Genomic DNA, 20,563 nt, shown 5'->3' with positions numbered 1-20,563 from the left:
GGATTTTCTCCTTCTTGAATTTGTACTCCTCCTCCCTCTCTCTCCCTACCTCTACCTCTCCCTCTCTCTACCTCTCCCTTTTCCCCTCCCTACCTCTCTCCCTACCTCTACCTCTCCCTCTCTCTACCTCTCCCTCTCTCCCTAACCCCCTCTCTCTCCACCTCTCTCCCTCCCCCTCGCCCTCCACCTCTCTCCCTCTCTCTACCTCTCTAACGCTCTACCTCTCTCTACCTCTCCCTACCCCTCTCTGCTCTCTCTCTCACTCTGGAGTTTATTTTCAGACAGAAATCCAGCTCTGTCCCTCCTGTGGAAGATTGGTGATGCAGGATGAGAGCCCCTAACCGAGAGCACTGCAGCGGCAGGTTCTGTGGTCTGTTTCAAAACCGCCCACGATGAGACACCGAGGAGAAATGAAGAGCCCCAGTCGCGCTAGAAAATCACCCGGGAAAGAGACTTTCAATGTAGGAAAAAAAAGTCGTTAGTTCCAGACATAATATGTTTGTTTTGTTTTTTTAATCGCTGCGATGTGTGACTAAGCTCATATGACTAAGAGTTGCCCCCTTTGTCTAGATCTGGTAACCTGCTCGTCGCTGGTGGGCCAGATCATGTCCCCCGTCACTATACTGGGGCATTAGGACCCACACAGACCGCAGGGTGAGCGCCCCCTGCTTGCCCACAGAGAGGGAGAGGTAGAGGTAGGGAGAGAGGTAGGGAGGGGAAAAGGGAGAGGTAGGGAGAGAGGTAGAGAGAGGGAGAGGCAGAGGTAGGGAGAGAGAGGAGTACAAATTCAAGCAGAGGCCTGAGTGGAGCACTGTCGTATGGCCCTGACATCAATCCCTCAACTCTCTGCATAAAGCAGTGTCTTATGGCCTTGACATCCCACCCCCACCACTCTTAGTGGAAAGCACTGTCGTATAACCATGACATCCCACCTCCTCCGCTCTCTGCGAAAAGCAGTATCTTCAGGCCCTGACATCCCAACCCCGCCACTCTCTGTGTAAAGCAGTGTCATATGGCCCTGACATCCCACCCCCACCACTCTCTAGGTAAAGAAGTGTCGTATGGCCCTGACACCCACCCCTCCACACTCTGCATAAAGTAGTGTTGTCAAGCCCTGACACCCCACCCCCGCCACTCTCTGCGTAAAGCAGTGTCGTCAAGCCCTGACATCCCACCCCCGCCACTCTCTGCGTAAAGAAGTATCGTCAGGCCCTGACATCCCACCCCCGCCACTCGCTGTGTAAAGCAATGTCATATGGCTCTGACATCCCACCCCTGTGTAGTGTGCTCTCTGAAGGCACCAGTTCTGTAGGGTTTGGGCATTTACTGGGACAATTATTAATTGTAGCAGTAAATCACAAAATGATTCTTTTGATGGCCTTAGAATCCAACCATGCGATATAACTCAAACAACGCACACACACAGGTACTAATACACGAGGATAAATTTATTAATACATAGAATATGCATGTAAACCTAACAGATCTTATCGAGAGGGTTATCAGAATACAAAAGGTATATATTCAGTCAGTTACAAAGAGTTACATATATCAAGAGGACATACGTTCAGTATATCATTCATTTAGACCGTTTCGTAAATGAACTTGGTTATAACTTCTACATTAGATACTCAAAACAAGTACATAACTCTTAGGAATTAAATTGGTATCAACTGGTTGGGATAACAATTGAATTCTCGAGCAGTAATGCATTGAAGTTGAATACTCATCCAATCTCTGGGGATTCAGATCTCCTGCGGACTCAAAGAAACAGTTGCAGGCTGTTGCTGTCCAATCTGCGCTCTCTGGCTCGGTGCCAGGCTGTGCTGTGCGGCTTGCGACGGTGCGCTGCTGATGCTCTGTGCTGCTCTCTGAAGACCAGCTAGTTAGTTTTGGCTTTAACTAGCAAAGCTTGCGCACAGGAGAAAAGATGACTGTGGGTCCCAGCAAGTCAGGAAGAGGACCAGTTCGTTCCTGGTGAAGCTAGTTCTGAATAGTGATTCAGCTGTCCACAGTTCCGACCTGTTCACGAGGCCTTCTGCTGGTGCTAACCTCGGGTGGATCCTCTGGTTACTCTCTGGCAACCTCCGCTCTAGACTCTTAGAACAAAGGAAAGTTCTGGCACTCGGACACACTGGCCGTTCCGTGGTTGTCCGGGCTGAGTCTCAGGATGGTCAGGAGGCGCGCTGCGAGAATGTCCTGCCCTTGGGAGCCTTCTGCTCTTGGGCTGTCCTGCCCTGGAATTCTCCTTTGACTTCCCTTTAGAAAAGTCCACAGAATAGTCTCTCAGGCCCTCTGTGTTGCCTGTTTTTACCTGGAGGAACTTCAGCTCGTTCATTGGCTGAAAGTTCCATGGGCATCAGAGTCCCACGTGGGTTACTGGTAGGGCCCTACCAGTCCCTGATTGGTTGATCAAGGTGAGATATGAGTCACTTACTCCTGACACCTAGGAATGCAGTCCAGATGTCCATCTGGCACTCCCTAGACAGATAGGCGCCAATGGATGACCATTGATCATGATAGCCAGGCTTAGCTAAGTGCATCCCCCTTTGGGAGCTGTCCTAGGACCTTAAATCACCCTAATGGTCTCTCTGTGGCTGCACCACAGAGATGAACAGAGAAATGGGGCCTCATTTGGGAAGCTCAGAAACACTTAATTCTGTCTTATTAACAAGCATTGCCACTACATATCCCCCCTTTTTGAAGGTCAAGAGGTCCTGAGGCGTTGTTGCCTTCAAAACAAAACAGAGTTAAGTGATGTCCCTTGTCATTAGAACATTAATATTAAATGTCCACATTACTCCTCGAGAATTCATACTGGAACCAGCATTGGGAACAAACATGATGAATAACATCAGGAGTATGTATAAACACGGCAGGAGACATTATCTCAGTCTAGGAATTACACATCAGGAAGTTCACTGTCAATATCTGATACCTCTGTAGGCAGATATTTGGGAAGAAGTAACTTCCTTTCTTTTGACATGCTACCTTTGACTCATTCGTGCTACCCGGAGTACATCTTGATGTGAGAGTACAGCATTCAGAGTACACTGTCAGTCAGGATCCAGCTACCCGGCAGCAGTGTTACAATAACACCAGTTTCTGTTCCCAGCCCCTCGATAAACCACGACACCTGTGTTGGGTATCTGCTAGGGTGGTTTGGAGGTTTGTTCCATTAAAGCAAACTAACTACCTGTACCTCTTCAGGGCTTAGTGTTTCTTGGATTTCTATCCAATTCAATAGTGTGGCACCTGAAGGCATCCATGACCTCAAGTTTGGTCTTATATTGTCTGGTTCTAGACAGTACAGTGTTAAGTCACCAAGCTGTACTATGGCCTCCTCGGGAACTTGCAGGAACTGTTTTATTAGTTAGCTGTATCATGCCTGTCACAAGTCATGGTGACAGTTAAATGTGGTGTGTTGACCAGCCATTTACTTCCCACCTGCTCTTCATGGGGTTCATTAACCTCCCTCTGCTCGTTAGTAGCTTTACACCCTTCATTGGTGAATCATTTAGACACAGCCAATGGATAGCTTTGGTACCCATACCCATCTCAAGATTTGGAACCAAATTCAATCTTGGATTGCCTTCTGGGTGAGCTATGAGCGATGGGGTTAATGTCACATACTCCTCTACTGAGAAGAGTGGAATCAAGTGGGTTGGGAATTGTGCCGTGGTTAGACTGGCTACAGTGGCACTAAACTCTCTTAACAGGTCTTGTGTCAACATTCTGGCCTGTTGCACACAAGCATAAACCCACTGTATAACACTGGCAATCATGTCCACTGGTTGGGGGATAAGGTTTAACCCTGTTGCATAGAAAGTTGCCTGTAGGGTTTTCCCTAAGCTTTCCAGCCTTTGCTGCTGTCGATACAGTCTGTCACTACCCTCTGGCATCTCTGACACCTGCCTTCTTGGGGCAGTCAGGGTGAGAGTGCCAGTAGCACACAAACCTACCAGAAAAAGCAAAAGTGCAACAGTGGCGGCAGCAATCAGTCCTCCCAAAAGTCTTTTCGGGTGGCTGATCCCAGTCATCTCCTTCTGAGTGACTGTTGCCTTTCTAAGCTGGCGCAGCGTGTACATGGTGTCTTTCTCAGTATGCCTTGTGGCATCTTGGGCACCAACATCCTGGAAATCTGGGGAGATCTGACGCAGCTGCTGATGCTGCTCCTCCTTTTCCAGGGTATCTGCTTTTTCAATTTGTTCATGCCTGTGCTCTAGGAACCCTGCAGGGGGTGGTGCAGCGGTGGAGCATGCCTGACCCTCGGCTGAGTGGTCATCTGGAGCACCTGAGTGATCTGGGATTGTTACCCCATTCTCACTGTTCAGGTCCACCCTGCACCCTTCCTGATTGAGGAATCCCTCTATCGGCATGTTTACAATCGTTAGCTGGGCGTGGGTGTAGGACACCTGCTCGCTCCCTCCTTCCCTCGCTAGGGGTTCAGGGAGCTGCCCCAGCACTGGGATAGCTAGTTCACTGTCTTTGAACTTACTATCACCCACCAGGTCCATGTCAGTGCAGGCAGGGATTCTGACACCCCTCTTTGCGATGTCCTGCACTGGCAGGCGGGTGGCTTGACCATCCAGCTCCAGTCTGGCTGAACCACTGTTGGTCAGACTCAGACTGACAGACTGGGCTGGTGGCTGTAAGTAAACCGGCTCGGCTTTCATTCCCTGTCCCTTCCTGGGGACTGGGTGTGTTGGCAACCCTGCCGTTGAGGCAGGAACAATCAGGTCAGTCTCACTCACTACCCGGTAGTTGTGAGAAATAATGTTACCTGACTGCAGGTTCCCTGGGTCACAGCAGAGGGAATTGGCATCTGGGATCAGGTGGGTCCACAGCGCAGTAGTCTCAGCGTCCAGCTGGACCTCCTGTCTAACCTGTGAATGTTGCACCAGGGGCACCTGGTGGTGGCCCTGTGACAGCTGCTCAAGCAGATCCTCACTGATAGAGGACCTCTCAGGGCTAAGGGTGAGGGCTACATCACCAACCTGCTCTCCTGCCATCTGGATCCCTTCCACCACTGCGGGGTGGTGGTCCTGACCCCTCTTGGGTGCCAAGGTGCACAGGGAAAGCTCCTTTTCATCACCAAGTGGGGAGATCTGCTCCCCTTTAGGGATGTAAAAGGGGTTTGCTTTACCTGGTGGATCAGGCGGCTGCTTGGAGCACCGCTCCTGTGGCATGGAGGCTGTTGTGACCTCAGCCGGGACACGACTTCCTTGTAGATCCGGGGAACAAGAAAATATTTTTATTTCTTGTCCAGAGGGAACAGAAGGAATCTCCACATAGGCTTCTGTGTTCGGTGGGCACTGTGTGAGCACAGTCTGCCTCTTGGCCCCCCTTTCCTTCTGTACAGAAGGCTTAGGAGTCTTGACCTGTTTCCACACCTTGCCTTTCTGGTGATCCACCAAAGGTTCCTCTCTGAGTCGCATGCCCTTTTCTTTTTCTACCCGTTTGAGCTTGCCGTGTGACATCAAACACCTTTCAACCTCAGTGTCAATCAGTGTCTCACTGGGTAAGACATCTCCCATGGCAGCCTTGAGGTAAAAGCTTCCTGCTTTTCCTCTCTGTTTTACTGCCCGCTCTGTGACTTCAGGGGTGGAGTCAGCACTCGCTTGGGAGTGACTGACCTCATCCAGGCAGGAACCCTTCTGCTCAATCAGATAGACTGATGGAGGGAGAGGGGGCGGGTCTCCGCCTCCTCCAGTGGAGAGTATCAGCTCATTCACGCTTCCGGCAGCCTTGGGGAGCGGTTGTCCCTGTCCTAATAAAGCTTGTTCAAGCCTGGCCAGGCGGGCGGCTACTGAATCTTTTTGTTCAGCTTTTTCTAGCCCTTTCCCTCCCCCGGTGTTCTCATGGCACTTAGGATGCTGGGTGCGGTCCTGCGTGCCTGCTTTGGAACGGGGATTAGCCAGCTCAGGAGCCTGTGCTCCTTCGAGCAGGGGGGAATTAACCCTGCTGGCTCTGACGGCGAATACAGTTGCTTTAGCAGCTTTTTGCTCAGAGCGACTTTGGACATCATACTCCCATTCGGGCTTTCTGCACGAATCTCTTAATATCAGTCATTTTCATGGTCTGTGCATCTGTATGCATTAAGATCATCTTTCTGACTGACGGGTGGAGATTCACGATGAATAAACCCTTGAAATGTGTGTTCTCCTCGCAACCCTCATCATTTCGTCCTGCAAAATAAGTTCATCTAAGTCTCTCGTAATATTCGCGGGGGGACTCTGCTCTCTCGTGCTTAATGTTAAGGGCGGCGGCTATCGCAGCTGTCGGGTCAATAAACGCACTGTATTCCTCGATAAGTGCATGACAAAGCTGTTCAAAGTCATTACAGACTTCTTTCATCTGCCTAGCCATCCACTCATGTACAGCTCTGCTGGTAGTTTTCCTGACCAGAAACACTTTCTCCTGTTCTGTGGCGTTTGGCAGGTACTGCAGGTTATACCTGAGGTCCTGACACTGCAGGGTCAAATCTCTCCATGTCCTTTGCTAGCTCTCTCACAGAATGGAGGTTTATTCTCCTAACTTCTCTGCTGATGGAGATATGGCGGAGATCGTGGTCAGACTTGTCGCTGCTAGAGAGAATGCTTACTAGCGACTCGAATTCAGACCTTTTAGTAACCATCGTTAAACTTAAAAGAGTATTACTTTTAAGTACGAAATCACAGTTTTACCACAGAAAACCACAAGATCAAGTATGCAATCAACCCGGTAGATCGCAAAAAATCACAAAACAATCAAAAAAAGCAGCGTCGTAAAAGAAGTGACGGAGCTGTCCTCTCTATAAGAAGGGTGCCAGTGAGCCCTATTCTCTCTTACGGCTACACCCCCTTGAGCATGCCTGATTTCGTTTGATCTCGGAAGCTAAGCAGGGACGGGCCTGGTTAGTTCTTGGATGGGAGACTGGCTGGGAATACCAGGTGCTGTAAGCTCTTAAGCGCAGGAGGCGCATTATCCCTGCTCGCTCGCTCATTCCCCTGTTCATGTGTGCAGTGCGGCTTTTCCGTCTGTTCATTTGTCAGCTTTGGCGAGACATGGGTGCTTGTGTATTAGCGTGAGCATTTTTTATTCTGATCATGAACAGTTTTACAAGTCCGCAAAGGATCGAGGAAAGGTTTATCGCCAGCTGAAAAGAGACACAGCGCTTCGGCTGTGGAGACTTGTTCGGCTGGCGTTCTGGGAGTCGCGTTTTTCAGAATTGTATTGAGATCGTTTTCCACGGAGCTCAGATGTCAAAGCACAGCAGCAGCTATCCACAGCGATCCTCTATAGCGCCCTTTCTCCCGCAGCTCCGTCCTTATTGGAAGGAAGCAAGAGTGAAAGACTGAAGTGAAACAGAGCGGAGGCGAAGGCAGTGAAGAGAGAGAACGTGGGAAGAAGAGAAAAACGCAAGGGAAAAAAAGCAGCATCGTAAAAGACGTGACGGAGCTGTCCTCTCTATTATACGGATAACTTTAGAGGTCTATTATACATATATGGTTAGAGCTCTATTATACGGGTAACTTTAGAGGTCTATTATATGTATATGGTTAGAGTTCTATTATACGGATAACTTTAGAGGACTATTATACGTGTATGGTTAGAGGTCTGTTATACGGATAACTTTAGAGGACTATTATACATACATGGTTAGAGGTCTATTATACGGATAACTTTAGAGGACTATTATACGTGTATGGTTAGAGGTCTGTTATACGGATAACTTTAGAGGACTATTATACATACATGGTTAGAGGTCTATTATACGGATAACTTTAGAGGTCTATTATATGTATATGGTTAGAGGTCTGTTATACGGATAACTTTAGAGGACTATTATACATACATGGTTAGAGTTCTATTATACGGATAACTTTAGAGGACTATTATACATACATGGTTAGAGGTCTATTATACGGATAACTTTAGAGGTCTATTATACGTATATGGTTAGAGGTCTATTATACATCAGATAGGTTTTGTAGGTGTAGAAACAAGTAAACCAAGCCAATGATTTGGTTTAGAAATTTATTCTGAAAATACACATTCACACCTGAAAAATATGTATTTCAAATTATACATTGTATACAATCAATCAACAATCAACATATGGGCAATAATCATAAAAAACACAACTAGTCTTAAACTTCAGCTACAATTCTGGTAACATGGCAATATACAGTATAGTAATGACAAACACAAACTAATTACATTAACACACTAACTCAAAACCACATTTTGATTCAAATATAAATTTTAAAATGTACAACTTCTATATTTCCAAGGAAAAAAAATATTACAATTGAAGTTAAGACGATTTTTGTCCACCATTTGCAAACCCTGTCTTATTGTCCTAACAGGACCAGAAACCTATTATTTTCAGTGTCCAGATCTCCTGGCCCCCTGCCTTGCATATGCATTCTTCAAGTAACGCATTGCGTGCTCCTTTATTTCTTTTTCTGTCGATGTAGGGTGGGACTTCAGCACCGCAGCTAGGAGAAAATTATATAATATTACTACTCAAATAAATGATGATTAATATCTTCTTGAGTATAACCTCAAAAATGAACCAATAAGGTTTACTAAGCTCAAAGCTGAAATAAACGGATAAAATTTGGCTTGCATCATAGCGATTGAGCAATAAAGTCTGTCCTAATTAAAGAGTACCCTGTCCTAATTAAAGAGTAAGTTTGAAAGTACAACATAGAATAGAAGTACCTTTAATTACTCTATAAAGATTTGTGTCTCCCAGGCCCCTCTTTTGTTGTTTATCTTTTCGGTTTGTGCCAGCGAAGTTGAATTCTGTCATCAGTTCATTTGTCATAAGTCTGAAAACCAAATTCAGACATTTAGTTTAGACTTTTTTTCCACTCAACATTTATTTACTCAAATATTTAGGATCAAATGTAGTACTGTAATCCTTTTTTTGCAATTTTGCAGTTTGCAGTTTTACACCTTGCACATTCAGTGGTTAACACATAGGTATCTATAAGCTCAATTCTGTGGATATGTTCACTTGATCAAAGTAAACATTTAATGTAAAAACATTTTAAAAAAACAATAAGCAATACCTTGACAAGACTGTGAACACACTCTCTCTGACATCACTGCCACCTACTCTCCGAAGTTGGTTTATCTGGAAATAATATTATATTAGAAATAATATTAGAAGCTACTAGATCTTCATTAATCAACTAATCAGACATACCCATTTACACATTCAATGGAACAAACACATTTTCACATATTAACTGCACTTTTTTTGCAGTATTTTCTCAGTCTATAAATACAAAGTGACCATTTTTCAAAGTGAAAAAAACTTGTAGTAGCGTTTTAGAACATGAAAACACTTTATTTTGCCATTAAAGGATAAGCAAGATTATACATTATAAACTAAAAATATGAACGTATGCCAGAGATGGATCATATTAATCAGATGTAGGCTATAAAATTATGACCTATCTGAAACCTTAAACATTAGTAGTGAATATTTTCTACACCACAGTGAGAATATAATATCGTACCAGCAGGTTTTGATTGTCCATGCTGTCAAGTGCTTGCTCGTATGCACAGAACTCTCCCATTGTGGTCAGCCTCCTGATGTGGAATTGGGAGTCCACCGGTTCTGTGGACCTACCCAAACGCCTCAATTCATCCCTCATCTCTATCAGGAGGCCCAATACCTGCTTCTGAAACTCTGAAATTATTTATATTTTATATCAGCATTTAAAAGGAATTAGGTTAGGAGTTTCTTACACTATTGTCACATTATCATTACTGTAGTGTTGCTACATGTAATTAATAATCTTAAAATGTAAAAATTCCCACATCTGTAGTTTATTTTAACTGTACTTACTTCCTTTTGAAAGAGGATATCTCTCTCTCTTCTCTTCTGATCTGGACGTGGTCTTCTTCCTGGGAGACTCTGAAAAGAATTCAGTTATGGAAAACATTTACTTTATCACACAACTCAATATTTCAATTTAGTCATTTAGTTTGTCATTGAACTAGGATTCTATAAACAATGTCAATTAAACTCCATTGGTGTATTTATTTAAAAAAATAGCTTCAATTTTGAATATGTTTGTGTCGTTTGTAGCATTGTGGTAAAACACATCATATTTTTATATTGTGTATGAGCCTACACATAATTAAAATACATTCTGTGTAAAACTATAATATGGGTAGTTTTATTTATTACTTTATACAATAAAAAATACATACTTTTTGACAGTCTTCCAGGATCATTTCTGCCATCTGGCCAATCCTGGTTTGATACTTGAAACTAAAAAGTTAACAATAATCTCATACCTATCAAATGCAGAGGGATCATAAACTATTCTTAAATTTAATAATTTAATAAATATGATACAAGTAATGTACTATTGTCTACAAAGCCTTGTGTTAAAACATTTATAAAGCCATTATTTCCTCAGCTGATCGAGATGAGGGAGAAGGCGAGGGTGAGTGCGAAGCTGAGGAGGCATGGTGACTCTGGGGTTCAGTTGAAGACTTTGGTCTTATAACTTGCTTAGGGCTTCGAATTTTGCGTGGTGAGGTCACAATTTGGACTACCTGGGCTGTTAATATAATATTGCAGATTAACTTAATATTTAAGTATGGACGTAAAATTTTCACAAGTCCAATAATCTTTTAAATAATTCGCTTATGGTAGACAGTTCTCCAGACTTAGGAAAGTATAGTGACATAACCTCAGACGTAATAAAAAAAATTAACTTGTGAATTTCATAGAGTAATTAGATGTAGGCAAAAAATGTAGTAATAACTTCAGGAATGTTGAAGCCAGAACTCAGCACCGTTTTTTTCCTTGGGGAGGTTCTCACCTTTGATTGTTGGGCTTCAATAACATAAAGAATAGTGTTAACTTGTCTTTAAATATGATTGATGATGATTATCTTCTAAGGACATTAAGAAAACATTTTAACTTTGATTGCAATAACCTACCTTTAAGCGTACTTGAACAGCTGAGTGAGGTTTGGGAGACTCTCTTCCTAGGAGAGAACCTCAGTTTGGGGGGTAGCACTGGCAGCTTCAGTGGCTTCTTCTTTTCTAAACAGAAAAGATATGGCAGTAAAATATTTCATATCAAATTAAATTATTTAATCAACTTGATCTGTAACTTTTTACAATAAATTAATTTCCTTTATTTTGGGAACTTTGAAGGCAGAGAAATGGACGTACTTGGAGTACCAGGATCAGAATCAAAGTCTGTAATATAATAGAAAATTATAATATTTCAATATAATACTGAAAACTAGTTTAACATAGCTAACCAAAATTCTTAGCAATTTCCATGATCAACAAATCTGATAAGATTTTTAACATTTTCATACAGAACACCTTTCAAAATGACTTATTTTAAAGGGTTGTAAAAAAATCAATAACAAGGTACAAGCTAAATGAGGCATCAGTTGATATTAATAACTGGTTAAAAATATAGCTATTGAGATTGTTACTTTTACATACCATCAACGTAATCGGAGAACACCCGCTTCTTACTTTTGCGTTTTGGATTGGGTGTCTCATCCTCGTCTTCACCATCTGTAACAGAGGTGGTTAAATCAAAGTGATCACACTCTGATTTCTTGTCTACAAACAATTATATTTACATTATGTATGATCAAATATGAAAAAGGTATTGTTGCACTAATACATGTACATAGACAGTTACTGTAAATATTCAATCGGAATTTATAAGAATTAACAGGAATTTGCTCTTTTTTTCAAAGAAAGCTATACCTGATGTTTGTTTAACTTTAATGACCTTGAAGGTAACCCAAGTATCTTTATTAGGGTTGGCCTTCTCTTGTGGCCTGCTTTGGATCATTCGGCCACCACACAAACTCTCTTCGGGCATCCACCCAGTTTGAGGGCAGGACTCCCTCAACCTCCCCCTCCTGCTCTATCCAAACAGCGCGTGTCCACATCACCTGAAACAGACATACACATTTTAATTTTGAGTCTTAATTCAGATTGTGGTGCTGATTACTACACTTGTGTTCGCTTATAATGATTATACTCAATAAAAACACATAATTCAATAATAAACATTCTGCTTTATGTATATATTTGTAGTTAGATGGTATTCACTACATGCAATTCCTAACAAACTTTAAAATTTAAACTTAACCATGAGAAAAAAACAGACAGAAGCATCCTGTGTGAATAAATGTTGCAACTTCTTCATGGAACAGGATTATGTTCTATGCCATGTAGAAGAGGGAAAAGGACATAACCAGCACCATATGGGAGACACGCTACTTTTCTTTTCTTGGAAAAATGTCTTTTATGTAAACCATGTTTGCTATTAATTCATTTAGGGCTAAAATACGTTCATTGTCTTCCAATTGAGTCGAGTTGACATTGGAAGCTTGCCACGCCCGGACTGTTACACCAACGCATTAGCATGTTAAAGCAATTTCATTGAGGAGCCTAGCTACTAGTTAACACTGTACTTCCTACTTTGAAAATACCTGTGAAACCGGTTTAATTCGTCACAGCCAGCACTCCGGCAGAGAGGGGGGTTGTACTCGTTAATGTCCGATGACATACAAGTGGAAAGATTACAGATTTTAATCGTCTTTTTTCTGAACCAGGGGAAATCTGATCATGTTTCTCTATAACAATAATAAAAAACTTTATTTTACATTATTTTACATATCCCGCTTACACATGGCACGACTTTAATAAATCTATTCTTTATTAATACTAAATAAATAATACTAAAGATACTACAGCAAAGAGGTCACTTGATTTTTGGAATAATTCCAAATAGCACAATGATTCACTGGCATCCCTGAAGTCTGTTTAGTCCATAATCTTCCAAATACAATCAAAAAGCAATTATAAGAATTATACCATCCTATTTCTTTGTGATGTCCTGTAAAAACTAAACCTATTTTTATAAGGCTTTTACTCAAAAGATTTCCAAACACACAAAGCATTTGTGAAGTACTATAGTATTACTAAAGGTTACTGGTACAACATCAATCATTAAAGCTTAACAATAAAGTTTAGATTGCCGACTATGGACTAACTACATTAACTAACTGCAATGCAACAGTAGACATTTTACAGGTAAGAATATTTGGTTGAATTCTTGCATTTGTAGCCAATTTAATGTGAGAGATTTTAAGTTTTAACAGAAGAAAACTACGAATATGAAAACAGCCATAGCAACAAAAAATACTGTGCAAATATCAAAAGGCTACTTCAGTAATGAAATAATGATCACAGTAGATACCAGACACTGTTACATATTGTTAAGAAAGACTCAAGACAGAAATGTTCATGTACAGCTGGAAAAAACAACTTCTTAAACAACAGTGAAAGCTGCAACATTACGCCCATGATTTTCCACACTTGTAAGGATAACCTTAAAACTTAGGCTATTGAGTCCAATCAATTAAAGCTGGAGTTCTGCAGGTTGTACAGGCTTAAAAGGTAGATCGGTAGTTTATCTGCAATATAGTCCAGTACTTTAGGTGTTTCTTGGTTTAATTTTCCTGCTTATTAATGCTTACTTTCCTACATTTCCAATGCAGTTCACTATCATTATACACAAAAGCCAAACCATAAACTTTGAAGCTAGCAGACTTCAAGAAAACACCTGTTGGTGTTAAATGGTGAGGTTTTATTATAATCTAAGGTATGATAACAAACTAGCAACATTTTTAACACACTTTATAATACACCACTTTTTTGTTGTATCCCAAGTGATTTGAAGCATTTCTGTTTTAATTGAACTTCTAGAGTTATTTCTCCAATGTTTAGGAGGATATCGCCATAATAAGGGCATGCTTGTCATATGCTAAAAGAATAGCTTATAACAGGAAAGGCAAAGTCTGTTTTTTTTAAAAAGCTCCTTTAAAGCCTGTGCTCCAGAAGGTCCATTTATGTTGAGCTGTGAAAGTGCTTTACAGTAAAAACCTTGTGTAAATGGTTAAAAGCAATGATCCAGGGACCAAAGGTGATTCAGGAGCCTAGAACCAATATTTGTGTGCTCGGTGCAGTCGGATGTTGAAATTTGTTCCCCGTTTTTGAAAAAGTCCCACTGTATGCTGTTCCTTTTATTTACAATAAGAATCTAGGAACCTCTAGGAGACATCAACTGCAAAGTGACATGACTGAGAGCCTCTTGAGTCCTGCAGATACAGGGTACCTCATAATTTTAATGAAATCAAATGTGTACTGTACGTGTAAAACTGAAGCTGACCTAACAACCATCCCCTTTTCTGCAGAGCGTGTTTAATTGTACTGTTTCAGCACATCAGTTTTTTTTTAAAAATTTTAAATAAACCCTTTAGACAATTAGGAGGTACTGGTATTCACAAGGTAAAAGGTGGTGTTTTCAGAGGCCTAAAGGGAAACTGTTATACCTAATGATTAAATACTTGATGAGACATTTTTTACTGCATTGTTTATGTATGATCTGTGTATCTCAGCTGAAAAGCTGAGATAAAATAAGATGTATGCATCTAAATAACTGGACCTCAAATAGCAGACCTTATGAGCAATACTGTGTGTATTTATTTAAAATATTTATAGCTCCTCTGGAAAGTTGTTGGGGGAAAAAACCTCACTCGCACCAAACAAATTTATATTTCTAAATATCACAACATGTTCTAATTTAAGTCATTTTAATAACAATGAATAGTCACCTAGGCGTAACAGTATAAACATTTATATTGATTTAAATCGCGTTTAAATCGCCTTTATTTAAAACCCATAAACAAAGCTGATACTGTTTAGACTTTTAATTATTTAAAACTGTATTACAGCAGCACAATGCACAATGCAACGTAAATCGCTTTCTTTGTCTTCTGTGTAATAATGTTCACCTCTCTGTCCAGCAAATTAACCATAGTAATAATAATGAACTTTATCGTATATGGCGCCTTTAAAGGTGGCTCCTCAAAGCACTTTACAGGTTAAAAACAATAACAACAATACTGTTAGGCTGGGCAAACGATTTTTTTTTTAAGAAATACAAAATGAGATATAATTATGTGCTCCGGCTTAGACATTAAGGAAGAGCATAACACGTGGGCGGCGTAGAGGTCGGCTCTGGCTTTCCCATCTACTGTATACACTGCAAGTACAACCCCCCTCTCTGCAGGAGTGCTGGCTGTGACTAATTAAACTGGTTTCACAGCGAAAGACACCTCCCCCCCCTCAAAAATCCAGTAAGTACAGTACTAGTTAAGAAAGGCTAGGCTCCTCAATGAAATCGCTTTAACATGCTAATACGTTGGTGTAACAGTCCGGGCGTGGCAAGCTTCTGATTTCAACCTGACCACGGCGAAAGGAACCCTTCTTTCATTTGAAGACAATGAACATATTTTAGCCATGAATGAATTAATAGCAAACATGGTTTACATAAAAGACATTTTTCCAAGAAAGTTTAGCCTTTGTCACTAATGAAACCACTAAATTAAGACATAAATATAAAAATCTTAAGATTTTTAAAATACATGACTTTGCTAAAATTTATTTGAAAATAAAAACGATCACAACCGCCAGGGGAGGGAGAGAACAGGGGAGGGATGTTGGTTTTGCATAAGGGGCGGGGCTATGGAAATGAGGTCTGTTTGGGAATGTGGAGTTACATGTTCTGGCTGTTTGTGAATTATCGTTGTTGAGTATGGAGTGTTGAGGTATTAATTTTGTGTAATGCTTTATGTTGAAAATTGAGGTGGATTTTGTTTATCATAAAGAGGATAAACTGGGATGGGGGGAGGGTTTGGTTTTGCATAAGGGGCGGGATTATGGTAATTGGAGGAATTTGCGAGAGTATAATGGTTTGATATATTTGATTTTGTATTGTGGTTTTTTATCTATGTTTTTGGTTGGTATTATGTTTATATGGTTGTTTTTGTTGGTTGGCTGTTATTATGGTTATTAATAATACGATCTATAGTTGAAATCTGAGCCTAAATAAAAAGAAAAAGCAAGTGATTAGGTTCATGAGCAATCTAATTACTTATTCGTTTAAAACGCTATATAAAATAAAGTTTATTATTAATTTGCTGGACAGAGCGGTGAACATTATTATGCATAAGACAAAGATAACGATCCTGATCAGTTTAGAAATCTGTGTACGCTGTAAGGTTTTTACTTCTTAAACTTTTAAAATACACGTTTCGAATAGAAAGAAATCCTCTTCCTGGTACAGTCGCATGAAGAGAGAGGCGAAACAGCCCTTCACAGCCCTGTCGCAGTACACAAATATAATCATATCGTTATTAAATTCTTTAGATACGCGATTCCATATTATATTAGCAGAAAAGCTTAAACTACCACTTTTTCACACGCTATCTCACGTTAGTTAAATTAAATTTATTTATATATTATATATTTATATCTCTGACCAAGGGAAACATCTAATTTTTTCAAAGAAATGTTTGTTCACAACGGCGACTGTCAGAAGATAGGACACAGCGGCTCAGGCACCCACTGAATGGAAAAGGGGCACTTTAATGTTCTGTATGGCTAATACTAAATCCAATACTAATATTCAATACTTTAATATCCTTTTCTGTATGTTTAACAATAGTGGGTACTGGCCTAATTCGTCCCTGCTCCCGTTGTTAGGTGTTAATGTGTTGTTAAGTGTGAATTTGTACCTGTTTCCCTGAGGTCTGGCTTTTTTTCTGGAAAACCATAACTCTGGTCTTGTCCAGCTCCAGCAGTGCCAGGTTCTGGCGCAGCCTCTGTTCTGTGGGCGACAGTGGGACCAGGTTGTCTGCACAGAGCAGGAACTCGATTTCCATAATTAATGCAGATCAGTAAATCAAGGGACAAAACAATTATTGCGCCCGGGTCCTCAATGAGCTTTGACGTGCTAATGCGTTGGTTTAACAGTCCGGGTGTGGCAAGCCTCTAATGTCTCCCGACTTTGAAAACCAAGTAATAACTTAACTATATGTGCAAACGTTTCATATGTTGCTGTTGTGGATGCCTGTGGAGTGTATCTTATTTGCCACGCGCCATCCCCCCCTCTTTCCCTCAATTCAATTCAAGGTGTTTTATTAGCATGGCAGATGGGTTCAATCAGTGTTGGGTATTTACTTTGCTTTGAGATTCCACTTTTAAAGGTGATATATACATTTTTGACTAAAATAAATTGATATCTTTGTCTTCTAAGCTCTCTGTGTACAGTGGAGCCACCTGTCCAGCCAGCACATGTCCACAGACATTCACAACAGCGACATATCATAAAACGTTTGCACATATAGTGTGCAAAAATGCACTTTATTTACTTAAAATAAGACAGAAATACTGTATCAATTTATGTTGCATTAGCCTGATTATGATTAAAAAAACACATATAATTAAACACGCGTTTGCGATTTAAATCAAAACACCCCAGATGACTATCGCTTGCGAAGAGGTCTTTTCCCCCCAGATGTACCCACGGCTTATGTATTTAAAAAATCTAAAAAACGGGGATCTCGCAACCACAGACTCAGTCGAAAAAACACGTTCAGGGCATTGTCATGTTGTTCGGAGAAACCTGACTCTTACATTTTCTGGTGAAAGCCAGCCCCAGTCAGCGGAAAGCTATTCTCTGCGGGGCTACAAATGATCTTGTACAGGCCATAGCTGAAATCGCCTTGAATACCTTGAAAGGGAACATACCGTTATCTGCTAAGCAGTTTGGGACCCTGAAGAGAAAGCGTAAGCTTATAAAGACTTTGAGTCAAAAGGGTCTTTCTCTTAAAAGAAAGAGACTCTTGGTGAACCAGTCTGGTGGTTTTATCGGGACCCTGTTGAGTATTGCAGTACCATTGATTACGGGGCTTGTACAACGTCAATAATGGAGCACGCTGAAAAATGTACCTGGTACCTCAGAAACAGCTCGATCGACTCCGAGAGCAGTCTGGGCTTGAGGGCGATGTAAGAAAAAGAACAACCCGTCAGTTGGATGATGAAATGAGAGACATTCTTCAGAACTCACATCTGGCCGAATATGAAAAAGTGAAATTGTACAGTGAGGTGTTACAACCGTATTTGACATTAGTACGCCAGGGGACTTCCAAAAAGGGGACTTTAACTGTTGTACTACCGGAAAATGCACCCGCCGAGCTATCACGCAAGTTAGCACAACCGCCGTCATCGAGCGACGCTGACTTTGGGTATATTTTGGACAGCGTGTCTCAGCGGTTCCGGAGAAATGCCGAGATATTGTTAAAGACTATGGCCCGCAATGAACCATTAATAGCCTGGAATGAAAAGGGGGAATTTGTGTACAAGGGGGCACCCGTTGAGGGCTCTCACATGATTGGTCTTGTCAGGGCTGTCACGCAGCAGCAAGCAGTTGTGGTTGGTAAGAAGCCAAAAGGTTGGGATGTGTTCATGGAGGCTATGGCAGAAATCAACATGCCGGGCACCTTGCTAGCCGACGCTGGTAACCGAGAGCTACTTGAAAAACTCAAGGCTACCCAGTTGGGTTGTGCAGCATCGGTCAAAACTTTAAAACAACTGGTAGAGATGTCGACGGCCGACCCGGTCTCTAAGATAACCGCAGAAAGGAGATGATCATTAATACCTAGACCCACATGGTTGACTTTGTAACATTTTTTTCTGTGGGTATGTGTGTTTGTGATAAATGACTTGAAATGTATATTAAAAAGCGTGAGCAATGTAGTTAAAAATGTTTGTAATAAAATGGCTTGAATGTAACATGTATTATAAAAAGCTTGAGCGCTATAACAGCGAATGTATAATAAAAATATTGTGTTGATTTTAATTCATGTTTTGTGTTCTTTTTAAATAATAACCACACAGACGTCGAAATGGTTCGATTTCATTTTTATTTTAGACGGTCGATTAACATTTATGACATGTTTTAAATTGGCGTAAACAGCCGCATAATTGAACATTCCCAGTGGGCAGTGATTCGTCGAATATACAGATGCAGCCATTCAAAGTGCGCGTTACAGACACGTACCGGAGGTAATTGGCTACGGCGTCGCGCATTGTGACGCAAGATGACGCGCGGTACCACGGTACGTGATTGGTTGACCGACATGGGCACTCGTGGTCCGTTGGTCTGTCGTAGAAAGACTTACAGTAAACGTCTTTGATGTGCCCGTTGTAGATATTGAATTTTACCACTGAAGGGAAATCTTAGTAGCTGAGCATTAAAAGAATAGGAGCATACTGTAACGCGTGTGAAGGCCATAAACGATATTAATTTTGGAACATAAACATACAGTATATGGCTGGTCTTGGTACTTTAAAGAAAAAATACACACCAGTATTCCATTTCTCCCTAAACATTTTAAGCATTGAAGTCTTTAACTAAAGAGATACCGGAGTCAACAAGCATACTTTTAGAATTTGATTAATAGGGAATATAATATGGAATCGCGTATCTAAAGAATTTAATAACGATATGATTATATTCGTGTACTGCGACAGGGCTGTTTCGCCTCCCTCTTCATGCGACTTCCCCTGTAGCCTACAGGTCTACGTGCCCACTTACCAACTCACGGGTTGTGTGTTCAAATCCAGCTGGTGCTGGACTTTTCTTTTAACAAACATTTCTTCGAAAAAATAGAATAGCGATATTATGGACAATCAATTGACTTTTATATTTCAAAATATCACAACATGATCGATTCTAAGTCATTTTTGATAACAATGGTCACCCTCTTCCCTTCTGACAACGGTCCCTGCTTCTGCTTCCTGCTTCTATTGTGTGTGTGTGTGTGTGTAATAGAGTAAATTTTTATAGAGAAATGGAGGCTGGACAGTATGCGATACAATATAAACATTTATATTGATTTAAATTGTGTTTTGATTTAAATCGCAAACGCGTGTTTAATTATATGTGTTTTTTTAATCATAATCAGGCTAATGCAACATAAATTGATACAGTATTTCTGTCTTATTTTAAGTAAATAAAGTGCATTTTTGCACACTATATGTGCAAACGTTTTATGATATGTCGCTGTTGTGAATGTCTGTGGACATGTGCTGGCTGGACAGGTGGCTCCACTGTACACAGAGAGCTTAGAAGACAAAGATATCAATTTATTTTAGTCAAAAATGTATATATCACCTTTAAAAGTGGAATCTCAAAGCAAAGTAAATACCCAACACTGATTGAACCCATCTGCCATGCTAATAAAACACCTCGAATTGAATTGAGGGAAAGAGGGGGGGATGGCGCGTGGCAAATAAGATACACTCCACAGGCATCCACAACAGCAACATATGAAACGTTTGCACATATAGTTAAGTTATTACTTGGTTTTCAAAGTCGGGAGACAACACATCACCGAGTTTGTATCAACAGGACCCAAGTCGTACGGGTACAAACTGTCTGGAGGGAAAGCCTGTTTAAAGGTAAAAGGCATTACGCTCAATGTGAACATCTGTGAATTTTTTCTTTAAAGTATTTTTTCTTTAAAGTACCAAGACCAGCCATATACTGTATGTTTATGTTCCAAAATTAATATCGTTTATGGCCTTCACACGCGTTACAGTATGCTCCTATTCTTTTAATGCTCAGCTACTAAGATTTCCCTTCAGTGGTAAAATT

General features: G+C 41.0%; 1 protein-coding gene and 1 pseudogene across 1 annotated transcript in view; one reads left to right on the top strand and one right to left on the bottom strand.

Annotated features, from left to right (window-relative positions):
- LOC148812526 (uncharacterized) overlaps window positions 1-20,563 on the bottom strand; it is a 140,764-nt gene that overhangs the window by 73,380 nt on the left and 46,821 nt on the right. The gene's annotated exons all lie outside the window — the stretch shown is intronic.
- On the top strand, window positions 6,826-6,944 carry LOC148812531 (5S ribosomal RNA; annotated as a pseudogene).

This window comes from Atractosteus spatula, assembly GCF_055471065.1.
Source record: "Atractosteus spatula isolate fAtrSpa1 chromosome 10 unlocalized genomic scaffold, fAtrSpa1.hap1 SUPER_10_unloc_2, whole genome shotgun sequence".
In the NCBI taxonomy this organism is placed as follows: Eukaryota; Metazoa; Chordata; class Actinopteri; order Semionotiformes; family Lepisosteidae; genus Atractosteus; species Atractosteus spatula.
This window is presented reverse-complemented; position numbering and strand designations above follow the sequence as displayed.